This window comes from Microtus ochrogaster, unplaced genomic scaffold, assembly GCF_000317375.1.
Source record: "Microtus ochrogaster isolate Prairie Vole_2 unplaced genomic scaffold, MicOch1.0 UNK159, whole genome shotgun sequence".
Lineage (NCBI taxonomy): Eukaryota > Metazoa > Chordata > Mammalia > Rodentia > Cricetidae > Microtus > Microtus ochrogaster.
The window spans coordinates 228,507-235,952 of record NW_004949257.1 but is presented as its reverse complement, the minus strand read 5'-3'; the positions used below and the strand labels follow the sequence as shown (position 1 = coordinate 235,952).

The 7,446-nt window shown below is 49.0% G+C and overlaps 1 pseudogene; it reads right to left on the bottom strand.

Annotated features, from left to right (window-relative positions):
- Window positions 1-2,370: 2,370 nt before the first annotated feature.
- Window positions 2,371-2,916, bottom strand: LOC101995539 (annotated as a pseudogene).
- Window positions 2,917-7,446: the final 4,530 nt, after the last annotated feature.

Here is a 7,446-nt window from a genome sequence, read left to right as displayed (position 1 = left end):
CCCACGAGTATGAGGAAGCTGAAGACAGGTGGTGACATTGGGCGCTTACAGGCTGGGCTCATGGACAGTCAGCAGAACCACAGATATGCCATAAGCATGAGGATGGGAGAAGGGACCCTTTTGGTCCCTGACCAGCAGGCAACTTTACTCCAGCCAGGCCTGGCAAAAGGCTGTCCCTCTAAGATCTGTCTTCTACATGGTCTTTGTGAACTTGAGAGAGGGAGATTGTGGTAATGAAGGGTGTGGTTATGGGGCTCTCACAAGGATGAGCGGCTGCATCATGTGCCTGGTAATTTTCCATAAGCCACAACTCTGAGCTGATAAGAGAGAGGAGGGGATTCACTATCGGATTAAACCGAGGAACAATCTGCTTGTTCCAAACGGAGTCTTGGAGTTTCAATTTTGTGCAGACAGGGAGAGTCCTGAATTTTGATCAGAACAGATTAAAACATAGGCGGCTTCACTCATGATAGACCTGGAAGTGTGAAGATGCCCTCAGAGCACAGGTTCAGAATACAGGTTAGGGGACCCAAGCAAGGCCTTGGTGCATTATTCTGATACTGCCAGAATAATCTACTGTGTTGTCACTAGGTTAGGATGGTACACAATCTGATTGGCTACAATTAGGCCAGGGAGTGTGAGGATGGTTTGCATAGGAGAGATTCTTAGGAACTCACGGTGCTGGTCTGTTAGGCAGGCTGTGTGGCACAAGCTGAACCTAAGCGGGTGGTGTGGGAAGGCATGGTCTTCATCACTCACCGTTCTGAGCTGCTGCCCAGGTTTTTTCATCCCAAGTTGGCACACAATTGTAGGGCTGGTAACATGGACCAGGGTTCTGTGCCATGCACCAGACTAGGCAGGCCCACAAGCTACTTCATCCAAACTAGGCCTTACCATCTGAGGAAAGCACTGGAGGGTGCTTCTTGACAACTCATAGGCTGGACTGTTCATCAGACTGGGAAGATGAGAGAGTAAAGGCAGGTAGGGAATTTGGGCACTCACTCGGGTAGTCTGGTGTACTGTCTGCCTAGGATCCTGAGCTGGTGTAAGATGGCAGGGGCCTGGGTTTCACGGTTTGTTGTTTGCCCAAACAAGACCCGGAAAGTTTGAGATGTTGGCAGAAGCCCACCACTTGATGCCTCACCAGGCTGAGTTTTAGTATGGCTGGTAGGAGCCAAGCTAGTCCTGGGGATATTAGTAGAAGATCAGGATATATGGTTGAGCTCTCCTCGGACTGGAATGTTGTGTGGTTAGTCCAGGGAGTATGTATATGGCTCTGACAGGTGAGACCCTTGAAAACTTCCTACTGGGCTGGCAGGCAGCCAGTATGTTACCAGGTAGGCCTGTCAAGTACATTATTCTGGGCTGGCATCATGACATAGCACATTGTTAAAGATTTACCTTAGGATGTAAAAGCTAATTACGTGGAAAATCATTTCTCATCCAAAATATATCCATGTTGCCACAGGCAATAGACATGACCTGTCCAAAAGTATACAAGTTCCAAATTTACCAAATAAATGGTGGCTGAGCAAAGTTCAACCTTTACCGCACTAAGGGAAAGGGACGTTACAAACTAGTCCTCTGCTTTCTAAAACTGGGACCCGAAAAAGACAGTGTCTCTTAAAGAGTCCTTTAAAAGTCTGTTACCAAGGAACATTCTGCTCACTTGCTACTTTTAAAGCCAAAAAGCCAAACAAAACCAGGCCCTTTCCTTTCCCATCATATGACCTAGCTTTTCTTCATGTACATTTATTCAAGAGCTAGGGGAAGCACTGGATGTAAAGTTTCCTCTAATTTAATGCTCACATGATTGAGCTTTCTTACTAAATGACCAAAAAAAGTTATTGCTAACATTCAAGTGTAGTAGTGCAAAACCCCTCGAAAGATCGATTGTGAAAGACGGTTTGTTGAGATATAGATTTAGGGGATGGATAGAGAGATGTGTCTGTTCTAACAGAGGGCCCAGGTTTGGTTCCCAGCACCCTCAGGGAATCCACCTCCACATTCCGACTCCTTACAGCACACTACACAGGCGGCACACAGACATACATTCAGCAAATCAGTCAAACACACAAATATAAGATTAAATTAAACATTTTTTTCTTAAAGGAACTGATGTAACAATATAGTTATAAAGTCTGGGTAAAACTTGGACCAACATTTGACTTTACTGCCTTGCAAATAAAGTGATTTTATCCTTGACTCACAGGCTAGAAACCCATCAAATGGTACTGTGCAAACTACAGCAAAGTCACTTAAAAATATTACCCCTCTATACTCGATCTTGTGCTAGGTCTTCAGAGCTTAAATTCCAAAATCCATCCCAAGAGAATCCCACCCTAAACAAAAATCCTATTTATCTGTCTATTAGAAGGTGACCCATCCATAGACTGTACCAACTATAGCGTGACCCCATACAGTCATCATATTGTAGGTTTGAAATGGGATTGGTCTTAGCCAGAGAATTTCCTGCCTGTAACCCAGTCTGGTGTATAGCATTCGCTGTTCAGTGGTGCTCTGAGAGCCATCTCCTTCCGGCAAGGATTTATACAGTACACAGATGGAGCCATTCTCTCCAATGCGGTAGGACACTTCATAGGGGTCAACCCAGAGTGTGAGTTCACATGGGAAAAACCTGAACAACTCTTGGCTGCTCAGTCCAATCCGCTGGGCTGCCTGACCAATGAGAGGATCCATCTTATGGTTGATGCGAATGCACCTGTAGCCGGATCCCTTGCGGGGCTCCTCTGGGAACCAGTGGTGTTTGTAGTGTTGTGCCAGCAGCTCCTGCAGGCTCTGGCTGAAGGTCCGCAGCTGTTGTTCGCTCCTGAGGCCATTGATGCTGAGGAAGTTGGAGATGAATTCCACAGCAGCACAGATTTCTCCTATCATGGTGGCTGCAGGGGTACAGAAGGGATGCCCGGAGAGGCAGAGAGCTCAGCAGTGTGGCGGTGAAGGGAGAGTGGCCATCCCACGCTTCTGGCAAGACCTGGTGGTCTAGAGAAAGCTATGCCACGAGGGAGGCAGTTACTAACTGTGGGGGCTTTTTACAAAACATTTCTTTCAGAGGAAAGAAGTCACAGTGCAGGGAAGAGATGAGAGGAGAGAGACAGCCTGGCCACATCACTTTGACCTCTGTAGCCACCTCTATCACCAGCTTGGAAGCCTTCAAGCATCCCAAGAGTTGTATTTCCAATTCCGAGAAGCAAAGTTACGTAATTCTTAAACGGGCTGAGCCCAGGGCTTAACACATGGGGTGCATATCTTGTCCTGTGAGTGTATGGAAGTGAAAAGCACTCGCTAGATGGGGCTGATGGGAAATCTGCCTGGCCAGAACTGGGAAGGGCATATGGGGATGGCGCGGGAGTGGATCTCCTTGATTACTAATACAGAGCTGTTTCTCCACAGCCTACTCGATCCCGACCAGTACTGGGTGGTTTGTGTCGTTGGGGAGAGCTTAGTCTTCATCACATACCAGGGTAAACTAATGAACAAAGTTTGGTCTGACTTCTCACTGGGATTGTGTGATTAGCACAAAAGGATGTAGCTCAAGATAGGCCTCAGATTGTGTTAATGTTGCGGATAGGCAGGGTTATGGGTGACTCAGCAGGCCAAGTCAGCCACCCCAGCTATGGTGTACAATGTGCAAGGGCAGGGTCCTTATCACTTACCCGTTAGGGTTGCGGAGATGTTCCCCTCACTCAGCTGGGCCTTGGTCACTCAAGATGCTGGTTTGGGGCAGGCTGTATGATGGAAGCTGGAGCTGCGAGGATTCATACGCCAGCAGCAGGATTGGATCTCCAGGTCTCACCAGGCTGGAATGGTACAGAGTCTTATTGGCCCGAGCTAGAAAACAGTGTCTTAGGCAGTCAGGGTCTTAGGGTCTTACCAGTCAGGGGTAGCGCCCAGACTGTTTGACTCTATCTAGGAATGGACACATGATAATGGTGAATTTAGACAGGTTTCTGTATCCCTCACCAGACTGGGCTAAGTCCAAATTAGGCCTCAGATGTGAGAATGATGTGGTATTACAATGTCTTGATAATTCAACAGTCTAACTTAGTGTCCTGGCTGATTGACCCCAGATGTGTTGGGGACTGTGGAGTTAGCCCAATAAGAGCTGGGTCTTAATTACTCAGTAGACAGTGTTGCCCTGGGATCTCCTTGAATCTAACTAGCTGTGGGAGTGTGACTAAGGCATTGAAGGGGATTTCTTGGTGACTGACCAGACTCTGCTGTTGGTCAAGTTGTAAGAACCAAAGCCAGGCCTGTGAGAATGACAAAGACAGGATACTGGGCTCTGGTTCGTCTGTGCTCATAGACAAGTTGCGCAGCTAGGCCTGGGCGTGTGAGGACTGGGTGGTACAAAAGGCCCAGAATCCCTGAGGGAGATCGAATGCTGCCCATGCTGTTTGTTGTTGGATCGTTAGGCCAATGAAATGGTCTGGTATTTGTCATATTGGTGAACCCAGGGCACACCAGTGGTTAGGTGACTTGATCCGATACAGCTTTGTGACTATGGGGATGACAAAGGATGACAGAGTTCAGGGACACAGAAGTTGGCTTGGGTGCAGGCTATGTGGCTTGTGATAGCCCTGGTAGTGTGGGACTGTTGTACAATAGCAGGGTTCTGTGTCACTCACCAGTGTCACAAAGTATGCCTGGGATTCTAAGATCACTTTCTAGTCTAGGGTGAGGCAGGAGGACAACATTCTGGGTCACTAACCAGGTTTGGCAGGCCCGTATGCTCCTTTCCCTGAATTAGGCCAAGGAGTGTGAGGATGAGGCATGAGGGCAGGTCTTTCTCCCTCACAAGGACAGGCGCCCAGGCTGCTGCAGCCATTCTAGGCCTGGGGATGTGGTGATGTTCCTTGAAGTACAGAGGTCTATGTTCTTGGAAGTACAGGGGTCTGGATCCTTCCCCAGGCTGGGCTAGAGTGAAGCCATTGCTACTCAAGCTATCATAGAGTATTAGTGCCACAGCGAGAGGTCAGGATCTCAAGTCCTACTGGACCAGTATGACAGACAATCTGAGTGAGTCCTGCTAGGTCAGGTTTGTGAGGATGGCGTTAGCCAGTGAGGTTTGTAGGAACTCACCAGGCTTTGTGACCACTGCTAGGCCTGGTAGTATGAATATGAAGGGCAGGTGCAGAAGCTTGATCTTTCTATAGTTTGTGCTGGTCCTTGAGATGCTTAGACCCTGCTGACCTTGGACTCTGGGGTTGACATTGAGGACAGTGGCTGGGACACTCACAAGGAGGAGCTGGTCAGTGATCTGCTTGACCTGTGGGTCTGAGGGAGCTGCTTGAAGAAGAACCTTGGTCACTCACTGGGCTGGTATCTTGGTCAGGTTGTATGAACCAAGGTAGCCTGTGATCATGAGGAGGGTACATGCGAGAAGGTCTTGATCACTAGGACACTCATGTCTCCTCTGGTGGCAATATTGCATGTCCCAAACAGCTCATGGAATCATTAGAGTATGGGGTATCCAAGGTGTTGGCCACTTACCAAAGTAAGCTGGGGAGGAAGCAACTTGATCCTAGGTTGAACCTGAACTGTGGGGATGGCTCAGTAGGACGAAGTCTAGGTACCTCACGGGCTGAGATTTTTGTAGACTTTCTTTTAAAGCCAAGATAGTCCTGGAAATGTAGCAATGGTGGGAAAGATCAGGGTCAGGGTCATACACCTGGCTGGGCTGGGCTGAAATCTGCCTGTACTTGTGCCACCACTGCCGAGTCTGAACAGGTGCAACAGGGCATGGGTCTATGATTTGGGAATAGGCAAAGGAGTATCAACACAGCTGTGACACCTAAGGGTCTTGGGTGAACAGCGTGTGGCACGAGTGGCAGGCACTATGTCTGGGAATGCGCGGACTGTGCTGGAGGCCAGGCTGGCTATTCAACCCAAGAGGGACCTGGGGCTGTGGTGGACACCCTACAATTGCAAGGATCTGGGGTCATGCACTAGGACCAGGCTGGCCAGTGAGCAGCTTCAGCAAAAATAGGCCTGGGAGTATAAAGATGATATAAGGTGGGAGGTCTTGATCCCATACCTGGCTGGCTTAGGGTACAGGTTGTGAAATACACGCTGATCCAGGAATACTAGTAGGAAAGCCGGGATGGGGACTATTCTGATTGGTCCCAGCTGATTCAGGAACTGTGAGGTGGCTCAGGCAGGTCATCAGGCTGACCTGGTGTGCAGGTTATGTGATGCCAGCTATGCGACACCAGCTAGGCATGGTAGTGTGATCTACTCACCTGCTAGCCAGACTTCACGGCCCCTGCTGTGGCGAGGAGTATGGCGATGGCCAGGAGATCAGCAAGGTTCATGGCATTCAGTAAGGCTGGGATTGTGACTGCAGTATGACCCGAACTATGTCCACAGTGTGAGAACTGAATGGGAAAGCAGGTGGGGTCTTGATCTCTTACCAATCTGGTCAGGTATCCAGAAGCCTTGGCACCAGCTGGGCCAAAGATTGTGGATGGCAGGGAAGGAGTTCACAGGTGAGGGTCACTCCACTTTTGTTGATCTGCTTGACCTGAGCTAGGCCTGGGAGTCTGAGGAAAGTACTAGAGCGGATTCTTATGTCAGTCTCCAGGTGGGGATGTTGCTCCAGCTCTCTGAGTGTTATAGGCAGGTGAGAATGTTGGATACTCAGTAAAGTGGCCCTGTACACTGTCTTCCTGGAATCATGTGTTCACTTCCTAGTCTGAACTGTTACATGAGGGCAGGGGTCTGGGTCACTAATTAGGCTTGATTGGTCAATGAACTGCTTGACCCAAACTTGGCCTGAGGTTGTCAGGATGGTTCAGCAAGATGAGGTCTTGATCTTACCCTAGGCTGGGTTGGCATGCAGACTGTTCAAACCAAGCCAAGCTAGGCCGAGGAGTTCTAGAAGGACACCCCAGGATAAGATCTTGACCTCTCACAAGGCTGAGATAATGTACAGTCTGATAGATCCCAGTGGGCCAGGGAGTAAGAGAATGGCTCTGGCTGGCAATGTCCTGTGAATTTCCCATTGTGGAACACCAGCTATGCCTGGCAGTGTAACACAATCTGTAACACTAGCTAGGCCTGGCAGTGTGAGGATGGGTCCTTAGTTACTCACCAGTCTGGGCTGGTACCCGCCTGCTTTACATGAGTGTCGTTATGGTGAGGATGGGTGGGGTTCTGTGTAACATTCCAGGCTGGACTGGTACATGACCACTTCCTGCTGTGACATCACTGCTAGTCAGACGTGGTGGGGGAGGGGGGGAGTTCTGTATCACCCGACTCAGGAATGTGATGATGTTGAGGGTTGCCTAGGCTCTTTCCCCTAAGTTGCACATGAGACTATGAGGAATATTCTGGAATAGCCTTGGGTCGCTGTCAGTTTTCCGTTAAGGGTTAAAATAAATTTTCCCTGTGTTTGATCTTTTTCTAAGAAAGACTTTTTTCATGGAA